Source organism: Wyeomyia smithii, chromosome 2 (assembly GCF_029784165.1).
Source record: "Wyeomyia smithii strain HCP4-BCI-WySm-NY-G18 chromosome 2, ASM2978416v1, whole genome shotgun sequence".
Classification (NCBI taxonomy): domain Eukaryota; kingdom Metazoa; phylum Arthropoda; class Insecta; order Diptera; family Culicidae; genus Wyeomyia; species Wyeomyia smithii.
The window spans coordinates 70,385,723-70,398,931 of NC_073695.1; the positions used below are offsets into that span (position 1 = coordinate 70,385,723).

The 13,209-nt window shown below is 36.4% G+C and overlaps 1 protein-coding gene across 5 annotated transcripts in view; it reads right to left on the reverse strand.

Moving 5' to 3' along the window:
* The window catches only part of LOC129724968 (GTP cyclohydrolase 1), a 51,670-nt gene that overhangs the window by 30,524 nt on the left and 7,937 nt on the right, over positions 1-13,209 (reverse strand). Inside the window, exon 1 of one of the 5 annotated variants that reach the window (XM_055680286.1) lies at positions 7,813-7,971. The exons of 1 other annotated variant lie outside the window; for it this stretch is intronic. The gene's annotated coding sequence lies outside the window, so the exon portion shown is untranslated. Of the gene's footprint in view, positions 1-7,812; positions 7,972-13,209 lie in introns of those variants that run through there. 3 more of the 5 variants (XM_055680290.1, XM_055680288.1, XM_055680289.1) reach the window with 3 other exon arrangements.

Genomic DNA, 13,209 nt, shown 5'->3' on the forward strand with positions numbered 1-13,209 from the left:
GAGCAAGGCCATATGGGTTGACTTTTAATAAAAGCAGCGAAGAAAGTAAAAAAGGATGAAAAACTTGCTGCGTTCTATGACCTAAATTAAATTTTTTTTTTCACCGAAAATGTCCGGGGTCCGGAAAGCATTACCCGGTCCGTTCCGAAGTCCGGATGGCTTCGTTCCGGTCCGGTCCGGAAAAAATCGGACTTTGAAGGTTCCGGTCCGATCGGACTTCGGACCGGACCGGACCGGACTTTCACCGGACCCTACCCGGTCCGATGTCGAACACTATTAAGAACAAATGGTCAAATACGAAATGATCACTAAATAGTCATTTAAAAATGAAATCATATTTCATGATCAATTCCCAGATGTTTAAGTAACTTTTATTTTTTTGGTATATTTTCGCGTTTTATGCGTTATCTTTCCAAATTCAACTGCAAATATCTATTGTGATGTTTTTGCAATTTGCAGTATTTTCAATCTTCTTCAATACCTATGTGTTGACATGGGTAAAAAATATGATGTTATGTGAAAATTTTGGCCCAAAAGGTCTCGGTATTTGTCATTTTTTAATAAGGCAGAGCTTACCTACCTACGAATAAAAAAAATAATTTTAAAACAATTAGGGCTGCCGATAATCCTTGAAAACTTTGAATAAGCTTTATGGTTTGCTCAGATATCACTTGCTTTAAAAATCATAACACTGTGCTAAAAATGAAAAAAAAAAATGCAAGAACTTCTGAAGTGACCTAGTGTAGGTTGTAGGTCATGTTGAGTGTAACATTCGCTCATACTAGAAATTTCCCAAACACCCCCAAAATCTAAAGTTATGGGCAAAATACGGTTTTTTGGACCTCAGTGCATAAAACTGTTTTTAACTCAGTCATTTCTGGACCGATTTTCAATATTTCAGCAGTTTTGAAAAGAAGATAAACAAAGCTTTCAAAATATATACGGGTTTGTACTAATATCACTAAAACATGTTGAGTTATTTGAGTTTAAATCTAATTTTTTAGATTTTTTTACACAAGACCTACAACCTACACTAGGTCGCTTAAGAAGTTCTTGCATTTTTTCTCCATTTGTAGCACTGTGAAATAATTAAGCGATAGAAGCCAAAAATTCTTGTTTTCATAAAAAATATATAACTCAGCTAAATATTCACCGATTTTCACAAAACCACTTTTGTTTGATTCGTCATTGAATATACTTTCAAAATTTTGTGTATTCGTAGTATCTTTCTCACAAAAATAGGTCGCAAATTTCAAGTTTGTATGAAAAAATGTGTAAAAAAATCTAAAAAATTAGATTTGAACTCAAATAACTCAACATGTTCTAGTGATATTAGTACAAACCTGTATATATTTCAAAATCTATGTTTATCTTCTTTCCAAAACTGCTGAAATATTGAAAATCGGTCCAGAAATGACTGAGTTAAAAAAAGTTGTATGTACTGAGGTCCAAAAAACTGTATTTTGACCATAACTTTAGATTTTGGGGGTGTTTGGAAAATTTCTAGTATGAGCGAATGTTACACTCTACAACCTACACTAGGTCACTTCAGAAGTTCTAAATCGCTGTAGCTCAGTGTAATTCATATTGTGTATTAGGGTGGGGCAAAGTGATCGATTTTCCAGAACCAAGTTTTTTTGGTTCCTTTCGGGGCCTCAAAAAATCTCCCCTGCATTTCAAATATGTATAATGATTGGTATGGAAAACCTATTTTTTGCGTTTTCATTCCTAGAGAACTCAGTAATGCTTTTTTAATGCACATCACGTCAGAGTATAGTATTTATTTTGAACAGAAAACAAGTGAACATTATTAAGTTATGGAACATGAATGCGCCGATCCCAGTAATTTAAAAAAAAATTTCTGAAAAAAAATCAGCCTAAATTTTCACGTCAGAGTATAGTATTTATTTTGAACAGAAAACAAGTGAACATTATTAGTGATTGGGTAATTAAAAATTTGAATTTTGAGAATAGTGGTTGATAGTAGTAACCTGAATCCATGACTAACATGTAGCAAAACGTGTTTCAAAAACAGTGGCTTGGCGTGCTCATGTCATTCTCTCTGAATACGGGTTTAGTAAAGATTTGAGTGCGTGAGAATATTGCAGAGAGAGAATAGCAGAGAACAACGTAAAAGATAAAGTATTTTTTTGCTTTCATCAGCGAAGCCGCTCACCGTGCAACGCAAATGCTGTTGAAATAAACTGTTGCGTATTTCAGTCAATAGATAATTCGAGAATATCATTCGAATTGTTGTTTATCGCTTGACATAAACAGTAGAATGTAGTGATAAGCAGGCTTATTATTTTCCTCAATATGTGGAAAGAGCAGAGAGAATATTCACCGCTTACTTCTTGCCCAGTATGAGCACTACGTGTAGCAATTTTTAGCACCATACTTTCTGCTTATGCATTGTGCTGTGTGTCTGTTGCGCGCAGAAAAATAATACACCTGATGCTCACACCACAATTTGGTGAAACAAGAGTGGTGAATCACTGTAGTGAGACTACACAGAAGTACACCAGAAGTGTGCTTTGCTGAGATAAATTCGAAGAGCAAACATGCGTGACGGCAGCGTTGCAAAGCGAGCGAGAAGCAAAACCTTGCTCCTCCTTTTTGCTCGAGAACGAGACATATGCTACGTTTCTCAAGTCTTTTGTACACACGCTTTCGATATACTCTTTATTCCTCATGCATTCCCCTGAGTAGCAGCAAGCGCGCACCGACACGCAAAAACTCTTTTGTATTGCTACTCAGCGACTATGAAAGAGTAGGCGAGTTCCTGCTTGCGAATAGGAGTACTCGACTACAATTGCTCGAGAAGAATACGTGTAAGGTATCAGACTGCTTTGTTAAGTTTTTTTACAGCAGTCTAGCAGGACATGTCCTGATTTTGAGATCCGTTTGGAGTGTCCTGATTTATTTTTCATATTTTAGCATTTGTCCTGATTTTTCTGAATGATGTCGGATGTTCAGAAATGTTGAAGATTGTTCAGTTCTGTTACTTTGACTCCGAAACGAAACGGACTCATTTTGTACGATTTTGTTTCTTTGGTTGGGTTTTGTCGAGAGAAATTGTCTAGTTCTCGCAACCCTCAATTACCTATCTGACTTTTGGGTCCAAAAGCTATCCAGCTTTTTTCGCACCATGATGGCGGTCGCTATAATGCGTGTTCGTAATATGTGAACCTCTCTGCTTACTTCAGTTTTGAAAATTCTGAGGAATTGGCAACACAACTTTTGCCAGATTTATTTCTCTTTTGCTAAAATTGCCAAAAGGGTGTATGATTTAATACAAATTTTGCATTTTAGCATCCGCCATTATGGCGCGTAAAAAGCTGGATACCAGTTTTTAAATATCATTTGAAATAGCCGCGTTTTCTGAGCAAAAAGTGATTTAAAAAAAATGTTTCTCGTTTTCCCTCGATTTTTAAATGAAGAATAAAAAACTGCTCGAAATGTCTTAAATGACATTCCGCACACATGCGACATATGTGAGAATTGTCATTTAAGGTATTTCGAGCAGCTTGTTATTCTTCATTTAAAAATTGAAGGACAACGATAAACATTTTTTAAAAATCATGTTTTGTTCAGAAAATTGCTGATACATAAAAATCAGAAAACCGTGTTAAACTTTTGGACCTAATTTTAAACAGTTTACGTGCTGCATTTTTAGGTATCTACTAATGCCTAATGAATCAAAGTTGCAAAATTGGATCGTCCGAGAAATACTTTTACTTTTAATAAATAAATGAGTAGCGTATTTTGAAGTGTAAATCTCAAATTACGTGTTTTATTTATTGATACCTCAAAAAAAGATAACACCTCATATCAAATTTGTACCGGAAAAGTTGTCCTGATTTTTAACCCCGACCAAATGGTAACCCTACTAATACAAAACCAGCCGAAGCAAACCGCTAGTCCGATACCCTATTATTTTTTTGTCCCTTTGCAATAATCGCAAAACAGCTTGAAACAATTGTCTTCGGCTGCTCGTACATACGAGTACACATTAGAAGAGTAGACGGGAGTGTGGTGCATATGATCTCGGGAGGTAATGCGAGCCAGGAAGAAAGCGAAAAAAACGAGAAATAGCTTGAATGGAGAACTCTCCAGTGTGTGATAGCGGTAGCAACGATAACCTCATTTCATTTAAATCTCATTTTAAGCTGAATTAACGTAGAAAGGATATTTTTATACGAAAATTTTAATGATTTGAAGCAAAAAAAATGTTGTTTTCAGATTTTGGATACCTTGTTCCTAGATTTTTTCAAATTCAGAATATGAAATTTTGTTAAAAAAATTGAAAAATCGCGGAAAAAACAAATTTTCATCGATCAAATATTTTCGGGTGTTCATATTTAGAAACTAGAGGGTTGAAACTATTATCCTACGGAGAAATATTTTAGGTACATTCACTTTGTATGAAAACATTCTTTAAACATAGCGTGCTCCCCTCATGTGATATATGAACAATTCCCGCTGAGACTGGCTTGTGATAGATGAAACAAGTGATTTTTAATTGAAAGCGAAAGTTAACAGCGTCACAATCGCCGGCCGATTTCCAATCGAATATCATTCCCATTCTCTTTCTAATAATGGGTTGGTTGGAAATGTTCTGCCCAACACCGACTTCCCAAAAAAAACATAACTAGAATAATTTTCAATACCATCATGTAAACAGTGGTCCGGTCTCAGCGGGAGTTACAGCTGATTCTCTGAGAAGAAACGACAAGCTTGGCGGTAGGTCTGAAAAGTTTTGTCTTCTTGAGAAAAATCCCTACGCAAAACGCCAGCTCAATCATGCAGCAGGTTCTGTTTCTCAAAAGCAACTAAAGACACAAACTTTCACTACCACAGACAGACGGACATTCGATGGAACCTTCCGTTGCATACTCTGAAATAGTTTATTTGCCCAATATTCTTTCGACGTAATAAAGTGCTGATATAAGACACCTTGCTTTTCGTGAGAGGAACAACTGCGACCGCATGGCATGAACAAAAAAGTGGCGATAAAGTTATCCTTTCTTGGTAACTATAAGTGAAAAGGATAAAAATAAAGAGCTAGAGAAAAACGGGGCGAAAAATCGGAAAAGAAAACCGTTTTTCTCCGGGATTTGAGTACGTTAGGTTTATGTAGAATTTGCTTGAAAAAACAATCTAGCCCGAATGGGAAATTATTTATTAAAAGTTCCTGACGAATATCGAAAAGATTAACTCAGACTTTGTAATCGGGCTTCCGGAAGTTGTGCCTCAAAGCGGTCGGATTCAAATACAAATATCGATTTCGGTAATTTTATGAGAAACAATAGAACTTCATCATTTTCTGTGCATTTTTCATCGATCAAAAAATTAAATTTCGTTATTTTTGCACGTAAAATAAGAGTGAAAAGCTCAAGTCGGCACAAGATCTATACAGATCTGAGACAAGCTTTTGATTCTGCTAGTCATACTATGCGATTGAAAAAGTTGGACAAGTTGCACAAGCTTGTGGATTTCGTAAAGCTTAATCATTCGTAAAGCTTGGTAACTGTCATTCTAGCTCTTTCGTAAGAAGCTCTGGTGTACCAACCTCGGACCATTGCTATTCAGTTTGCATATAAACGACGCAGTGATACTACTTAACCGAGGAGGAAGACTGCTCTTTGCAGATGATTTGAAAATTTATTTAGTGATTAGGTGTTTTCAGAACCGCAGATAGTTACAGCGAATTCTAAATTCGTTTAGTAGCTGATGTATTTATAAAATTATTTGTTTCGAAGTGTGGAGAAATGCTGTGTCATTAGCTACTTTCGAACCAGAGATGTAATCCGCTTCGAAAACAACATTTTTGGGCTAAAATTGGAAAGAGTAAATCAAGTAGAAGATCTATAGGTATACTTGATCAGAAGTTAACTCTGAAGTCTCACATTTCGGCTACAATCGATAACGCTAACCGAAGTCTTGGATTCTTCTTCGAGATGGCAGTTTCATTCGAATCTAACCTAGTTCAATAAGATTTTAAATATTTCTGCTGTTCCTGAGAGGATTCGCTCTCTTTAAGGCGCTTGATCTGCTTTTCTCCGATTAATGTTTTTTTTTAATCATTCATATTCTTTTTTCCATTTGGTATTCATTTTAAATAATATGAGTAAAAAAACAACCGGTGGTTTTTCAATTTGCTCTTAAGTTATTCCAATTGCAATTACAAAAAATATAATCGATAACATTGTAAAGAAAGTCTAAACGTAAAAATTAATTGCGAGCAAAAATCCCATCTGAAAAGCCTCTCGTAGCAACGAATAATTAAATAAAAGCTAAGAAAACATGTACTAAAAACCGGTAAATATAAAGCTTCTTTGCAAATTTTAAAACACTGTAATAACAAAGCTTAAACGCAAGAATCCATAAAATCAGTCGAAATTGTCAACAATATATTGAAATATCCAAAAACTATATAGGTCATGAGACAAATATAGTATAGAGATATTTCTTGTTTAGACCATACTGACTCTAGTTTTTTTTTCGAAAACCGTGTATACGTTTCAGGAAACAAAACCTCAGTCAATTGTATCTCATTAGCTTTGATCGCTACTAAAATGATGTACATGGATGAGTTGTAGAAAATTGGTTTCTCGGCATGAAAAATGCAATACTTTTTTTAAATATATATTATTATTCAATTTATTTGAAAATTTAAAAAAAATTTCTATTTTCATATTGTATTTCAACTGCTCTTAATGAATACATCCCCAACGGAAGTCTTTATCGAGGTTTTTCAAGAAAACATTCCATTACATTTTAATGTTTGAGCGCATCTTATCAATAACTTTTTTCAATTTCTTTTTTTTTATTTGTATATTCTATTAAAATATTTAGTTTCCATTTTTTTATGATTGTATTCAAATTCAGTATATGGTGGTTTGATAATTTTCAGATGATTTTTTTATGATGCTTTAATTTTTTTTTACAAACATAAGACAGACGTTACACTTTCGAGAAAAATATCTAGATAATTAAGCTTTCAAAAATCATATTGAATAAAAACGAGGATCAACGACAAAAGCTGAATAGAAGGAAATAAACACATTCCATCAGGTGTTGATATGTTATCGGTTTATAAATGTATTCAATTTAAAACTGCACAATAATGCGATACGAGAGTGAGATAGAGAAAAAAACAACCAGAAACATTTCCTGCTCGCCCTCAAGGTGGAATCCATCAACCGGACGGAGACACAGGGGTAAACTACATTTGTCCGCGGTAGTCATTAATCCACTTATATCAGAATTTCAAATGCAACAGGTTTTATTTCAGTGTCATTCTCTCTTTCCCTCCCGGGTCACATACGCATACACTATAGACTGCCGCGCTAATGGATTCCCTTCTCCACCCCCGTGGGTAGCAGTGTCATGTGAGTAAACGACAGTGACTGCGGCATGGTCTTCGGAAGAGGGTGGTAAACACTTTTAACTATCGCCAGCAACCAACTGTTGCTTTATGGTTGCGGTACGTTCAGTAAGTGGCCAAACTGGCGCCACCTGTTGCCCGTGTTGAGGGCTGAACGTTAAGCGAACGTTTCGCGACAAAATCGACCGCCACTTCGGCGGCGTGGCTGAGAAGCGAAAGGCGTTCGCTGCGCTTGACAGATCCAAGGACCTGACTTTGAGCTGTGCTGAGTATTAACTAGTATCAAAGCAGTCCTTATTTTGATTTCGAGCGAAGCTTTAAACTTGTTTTTTTTTGCGAATTTTCGCAGTCTAGTGCACACACCAAGCACTTCTTTTCGCAACAAAGTTTGGTATCGATTGTCGGAGGGGGTGAACTTTTACTTTTTAGGAAAACGGGTGTGCCTGGGAAGCAGGGGGGCGATAAACAACACTTCACTTTAGAGACCGCAAAAACCACTCACGACCGAGAAGCACTACGACCGAGGTCCACCGATAGGTCTAAATTTGTACACCAAAGTTGTCCAACTGAAAAGTCACCGTTCGAAGCGCTCGCATTTATATGTCTGTGTGTTGTTGTTCAATGTCTCTGGTTGGCAGCTTCGCACACCATTCGGCACGGGGAAAGAGCCAACAGTCAGCCAGCAGGATTGGGCTGCTGGTGGAGTTTGTTTCGTGTGGTCGGGGGTGGTTCGCAGTGCTGCTAGTTGCACGGGTAGAATGAGCGACTGAGCGTGTTGCGAAAAGCGATTTAGTTTTATTTTCGGATATGCTATGCTGACTGATGAAAATTTGATATATTTTATATCTTCTGCTATAAATTTTGAACTTTCGTAGGAAAAGTTTATTCTAAACAAACGATGTCTATATCAACGTGTGTCATTAAAATCGGAAACTGGCCTAATTAGAACTCAGTTATCGATATCTTGCAACTAATATTCAGATTTCATTTCAATATAATTTAGTTTTTTTTATATTTCAAGTCACTTCATAACGTACTTCTTTTGTTAATGTCGTCTTCACCGCGATTAAGGGGGGACCCCACTCTGGAAAGTCGAAAAATAATGAATTTTTGTTTTTTTTTCCGGATGCTTAGAGTAGAGTGATGTGTTCGGTTATTGAGGCTGTTGATTAGGGTATATTTGAAGATATATTTTGCACGTTCTGGATACAAATATAGTGAGGATTACGCTGCAAGCAGCGTTTCTCTCGAAACCATGTTTTTTTAACTGGTGGTAAATTTTTCTCAGCATCTACTGAACCGATTTTGCTGAATTTTTTTTTAACATGTAAAAATGGATTATCTAACTTGTTACGTAGCCGTTTTTTGATATCTGAGTTTTTCAATGTTTTATGGTTTTTTAAATAGTGATTTTTCATGAAAAAAAAAACAATTTTATTACTAAAATGGCCGTCATTTTGGCAATTTTTGGAATTTTCAAAAACGGCTACGTAACAAGATAGATAATATGTTTCTATATACTGAAAAAAAAATTCAGCCCGATCGGTCTACTAGAAGCTGAGAAAAACTTACCACCAGTTAGGTACTGATTTAGAGAGAGCATCCACGTTCCCAGCTGCCAACAGTGTAATACTCACTATATTTACATTCACGACATGGAAAATACATCTTCAAATATACCTTAATCAATAGCCAAAATAGCCAAACACTTCACTTCACTCTAGACAGCCAAAAAAAAAATATGAAAATTCATGATTTTTCGACCTTCTAGTGTAGGGTCCCTCCTTAATACAATTATAGGTTACAGCTTTTCTATGAAGAATTGTCTGATAAACGCAATTCTCGGAAAGACTATAGTTTAAAATTATACACCGAAGTGCCACATCATTACTGGGGACATTATTTTAAATTCATATCATTAGTTCGCTCGTGAGTAACCACAATAACTCCGGTCTCAGATTAGTTATTGACCTGAGTCAATTGGCGTTACATCAGGATTTGATGATTAGTACCTGCCAATTGGAAGTACCTATGAGAACGACCTTAAATGACGTAGCATTCCAGGGGGGAGGGGGGTTTGCAGCTTTGTGACGAAATGTGACGTGGGGGAGGGTAGGGGATCAAGCCAAGCTACGTAGCAAATATAGACAAAGACAAAATTTTGGATTTCATCTAATTGTCTTTGTTTGGGGTTACGTTCTTGTCTTTTCTTGTTTATCTATGATACAATGTATGTTTTTGGTAATACAGTTTGCAAAAAATGGCATTGGGGGGAGCGGGTTGTTATAAAGCTACGTCATTATCTAAAGGGGTCTGGCTTTGTGACGAAATGCTACGATGGGGGAGGAGGGGATCAGATAAACCTTAAAAATAGCTATGTCATTTATGCTTGCTCCCTATACCTACATGCAAGGAATGCTAGATGAATAAAATTCATTCCAGATGCCGCTCCAGATTAGTTCCATCCATCAGTTTCTTCTTCCAATCGTTCACTTAACAATCAAAGACTGGAATGTCAAGTGGGATTTTTCATTTTTCACATTCTTACTCAATAGTCAAAAAAAAAATATTAAGAATTTCGACCGATTTCAATTCGCTTTGTTTGAGCCTTTCAATATCGACCAATTTACATGAATTTATAAATTATTCATTGAAAGAAATGGATAATGGAAATCACGTAGAAGTTGTTTATACAATCCTGGTTCTAGTCACTTCTGGTGTTTCCCGAAGGCTCTTAATTATGACTTTTTCTTTTCACGTTAACGAAACTTCCCTGTTGTTTAAAAACTAAAAGCGTTAATTCACGCCGACGATTTGGAGTTCTTTTTGAAAATAAGTAATGAAGAAATGAGCATTTCAGAAAGAAATTCACATATAGCCAGAATTCTCGAACTAACGCGGTATTTTACGCGGATTTTTGAATTAAGGTGATATTTTACGCGCTAATTCAAACATTTTATCCAATAACCAATAACATCTAAGTGTTTTTTGAGCACAAGATATAGTCAAAAAAAAAACCCTTCGCCCTCCGAAAGATCCGAAATGACCGTCACAGAAGAAAATTTTAAATACTGGTCGTAGAGCATCTCGAGTTTGTTTTAAAGCCTTTCTTGGTGGTTTACTTTACGCGGAATTTTTAATTACACGTTTTTTTTATGTGGATGTTTGAATTGACGTGGATTTACGAATTAACGCGATTTTTCCTACGAGGTATGTAAATTGTGAAAGAGGTAGGGACTTGGGCATCGTCGTAGACCTTCATTGACCATTACAACACAACAACCCACAAAGCTAATAACATGCTAGGCTTTATGAATCGCTATTGTTACAACCTACGGGTGTCATCAAACCCGTATACCTTTGAAACACTATACAGGGTGTTCAATACATTCGAATACAACTTTTCATCGTTGTTTTGGTGTCAGCTTTAGTCTCATATATAGGCTAATCGACGCGCACGGTGTCGACTTGCTGTCATTTATTGTTTTTTTTACTGCGCACGATAACCGCGCAAAAAAAAAAAATTTACAATTAAAATTTTTGTAATGTTCCGAAAATAATCAATATTACATAAATGGTATGGTATAATCATTGTTAAAAATTATATCAAACTTTATTTATTTATTTATTCGTTCAACATCAACAGACTCAATCTGGTCCTAATGATTGTATCTTAAAATATTTAAAAAATTACTCCTAATACTAGAGCGAGGTAGATGGTAGTCGAAACCGGAAGATACACTATTGAAAACGCGCTGAAGTCCAATGAGAGCTCCATTTAACCCATAGTTTGTACGACGAAAAGGAATTCGTAGGAAAAGGTTATTCCGAACGACTCTGGAATTAACGTTTAGATTTATGTTGCCTAGTATTACAGCACAGTCGGTTCTCGCCATCAGGGTATCAGTAATTAACATAGCTCGTGAAAGATCACGTCTTACTTTCAAAGAGTCAAGGCCGATGAGCTGCGCGCGATTTTCGTAATTGGGGAGCTAGTGAGGATCGTGCCAAGGTAGATGTCGGAGAGCAAAACGTACAAATCTTCGCTGAATTGCTTCGATTCTGTTGGCACCATTAAAGTATTGAGGGTTCCACACTGCCGAACAGTATTCTAGCGTCGAGCGAACTTATGAGCAATATAGACTTTTTAAGCAGTACACGTCCCTGAAATTCTTGGCCATTCTCATTATCATTCCCAAATTTCGCGAGGCTTTGGCAACGATATAGCAGATATGCTCCTTAACAGTGAATTGACATTACTCAGTTCTTCAAATTCAGCGATTTTTACCCTATATTTAGTTCACTTTAAGTAAATTAAATATTTTGACGTAGAATACGTCTTACGGCAACAATTACAGGGACCCAATTTCAAAACCGAAAACATCGAGAGCGTCACAAAAATTGTCCAATTTCAAACGTTTAAAACTCAGTCAGTTTCCAACCGATTTCTGTTATTTTTGCATTTTTCGATAAAAAAATCATTTAAGCATCCGTCCAAATGCAGAAAATTGTTATCTAATTGTTCAAACTATTGTAATATTGAAAATTGTTGAACATTATCGAAACGCAAATGTCGACTTTTGATTGGTCGCTTGCTGCCTTTCCCTAAAAAGGACGTCAGAATGGAGTACCTAGTTAGCCGGGAATGCACTCTTTGGGCTATATAAAAGACTGTTTCTCCTCAAGCAAATCAGTTTACTAGCAGCAGGCAGCAGCAGTGGACATTAACACCGATGGCAGTAGGCGAAGTGAATCAGCAGCGGGCAACAGCGGAGGTGGTAGTGGTTAGCTGCAGTTCCTACCTCTTTAAGTTCGGCTTCCCTTCGATCTGAGTTGGACCCCACCAGCGGTAATCCAATTCAGATATCGTTGGGTGAATACAACCCGAAACTGAAAGAGACTCGCACCGCCAGGTGGTTTGAGAAGCCACCATCATCCAGCGTATGTATAGGGTGTGTGCACAAAACGTGTGTAAATATATGTAGCGTGTGGCCCTAGCTATATAAGGTGTGTGGCTTGATATATTGCGTGTGTGGCTAGCGTGCGGGGCTAGGTTCGTGGCTTGCTATATAGCGTGTGTGGCTAGCTGTATAGCGTGTGTGTATGTTTATAGCGTGCGTGGTTTGCTATATAGCGTGTGCATGTCTAGCGTGTCTTTGCATGTTTATAGCATGTGTGGCTTGCTATATAGCGTGTGTGGCTAGCAGTATAACGATTGAAATTTTAATATATAATTGCTAATAAATAATATATCAATGCTAATAATAAAAATAATCACTGTAAATCATTCCAAACTAAATAAAAAATTTGCAATGTTGAAAAAAATATTCAGTTTTCAATAAATTGCATTGACAAACACAATTAACCTCAAAGTTAATCTGAAGAATTTCTGAGCTAGTAAGCCTGAATCACATAATTTTTCGCGCAAGTCTTACTAATTGCAGCAATCAGTTGTAAAATTATCTACGCTATCGTAAAAAGCAGGAAATATTCGAACTGTTATACTATAGATGGGGAATGCACAATTTGCCCTTGTCTATAGCCTCTTTGTAGCCACTGCCTAAATTAAGATATCTTAGTGCAACTTGATAGAAAAAAACCCTCAAAACAACTCAATTTCATTCTTGTTTTGGATACGGTAGCAAATGATACCGGCTGCAGAGGTAAACGTCATCTGGAGCAAAGAGACCATTAAATTAATTAACCCCAATTGAGTGTATTCCCAAACCTGTTACAAGAAATACATTGACATAAGACAGGCTGTCGTATTCTATGTTAACTCTGCGGTCGTGTCTTATAAACAACCTCTTCAACTATTT